Genomic DNA, 2,057 nt, shown 5'->3' with positions numbered 1-2,057 from the left:
CCATTCAGTCTTGGCAGTGCAGATAAAAAACTGGGAACCGTTTGTGTTTGGTCCAGCATTTGCCATGGACAAGATGCCAGGACCTGTGTGCTTCAGGATGAAGTTCTCATCCTCAAACTTCTCCCCGTAGATGGACCTGCCGCCAGTGCCATTATGGCGTGTAAAGTCACCACCCTGTAAAAATCAGATAGTAATGTCACTTTAACAATGTAACTGAAAAGTCTGCCACAAAGTCAGCTTTTATACCATTTCTAATTTTCTTGCTGTGTATATACATACGGCACAGTAGATCAGCACTGCTCTCCAATCTTTTCACCCACCCTTTGTTTAGCCTGGGGCTCAAAGCTTTAGCTAGGCTGGTTGATATGATAGCATGTGCTGCCACGCCCAGCTTTTTATAGGGGCTCTAGGACTCAGGTCCTCAGTTTTGGGATCCTTATGTAGCGGGCACTTCATAAGACTCACACCCAATCCAAGATACAGATTTTTTAGAAGGTTGGTATGTTAACACATCTGGAATCCCAGCACACAGAAGAGGCAAGTGGATAAGGAGTTTAAGCCCAGCCTGCATGTCATAATACTGCAGAGAACAGAGCCTGTGCTGGGGACAGTCATCAGGCTCAGAAGAACTCACATGTATTGCTATGTACACACACAAGAAAAAACAGGCAACTGGAAAGAAATGGTGTAATATTAGCTCAAGTACTACTAAAACATGCTGGCTCAATAAAAGGAGCTAAAAAAATAAAAATTTCAATTTAATAAATACCTGGCACATGAATCCTGGAATAATTCTGTGAAAGGAGGAACCCTTATAGCCAAATCCTTTCTCTCCAGTGCTCAGAGCTCGAAAGTTTTCTGTTAAAAACAAAAACATGTACACACATATACTTTCTCTTTTTAATAGTTTTACCCACGAAACTTATTAAATCTAGAAAATGAAACCAACCTGCTGTCTTTGGAACTTTGTCTGCAAACAGCTGTAACAAAAAAAAAAAAAAAAACAGCTAATTAATATATAGGTGAACAGTCTCAAGCTTAATGCCTTTAGCTTTAGGGATTTGTGAGTCAAATTCATTCTCAGAACACTACTTTGGTAATAACGTTCAATTCCTAGTAAGAAATCATGCCTATCAGCTTTAAGATTCTACAGGGTTGAGTTGAGACCCAAAACCTATGAAGGAAATCTGGAACTAGTCATTACTTACAATAGTGACAGACTGCTTAAGCAGAACTCAAGAGCTTTTACTACATCACATCTACTTCGGAATAGACTGAGGCTTCTCAGAAGTTTACCATCACTCCTAACTTCATAAATTCCCAAAGCACTGTCACACAATGCATGACTAGGCAAACGAACTGTTAGTTTCTGGCAATGAAACTGCTACCACCTTCAACCTGTCAGCATAGCATCAGGTGAGTGGTCCCTGACCTAACTGTAGAGGCCCGTAGAGGACTCAAACACTTCATTATCTACACGCCCTTTCATAGCAAGTTGAAAACCACAACTCATCAGTTGCAGCGCCTACACTTCTTTTGGAGGAATATATTTATGGTTTAAGTAGTTAAATATGTGACTCCTTTGGACTGTTTTTTCTCACAGCTTAACAGCTTTCCAAGTCCACATTTTTTTTATCCAATTATGACTTCAAAGCCTTTCTTGGCAGCTCCTCCTCTATTTTCACCTATAGGCTTGTCTCATTCCCATTAAGCTCTGGCTAACCTGATACTAACCTACCCAGGCTAAGCTTAGGCCAAGTTTCCACAGGAGTCCTTGTCAATTATCAGCTCTGACTAGATACATGCTGGGTAAGGGCTAATTAGAACCTATTGCTCTTTTCCTTTTATTCCTAGTGCTCTTTTTAGGTGCTTACCTACTATGTACCCAGCACTGTGGCAGGCAGGCAATCCGAAGATCTAGTTTTAGAGTTAAAAACTCACCAATGATAGCTTCTGGAGTTTAACAGTACAGACACTAAGTAACATTTCACTATGGCCTAATGCCTGGTACTGAGGCTAACAAGAATATTTAATTTTGGTTTTTTTTTTTTTTTTTT

The sequence above is a fragment of the Mus caroli genome, chromosome 11 (assembly GCF_900094665.2).
Source record: "Mus caroli chromosome 11, CAROLI_EIJ_v1.1, whole genome shotgun sequence".
Taxonomy (NCBI): domain Eukaryota; kingdom Metazoa; phylum Chordata; class Mammalia; order Rodentia; family Muridae; genus Mus; species Mus caroli.
The sequence above is the reverse complement of the archived record's forward strand: the minus strand, read 5'-3'. Positions refer to the sequence as shown.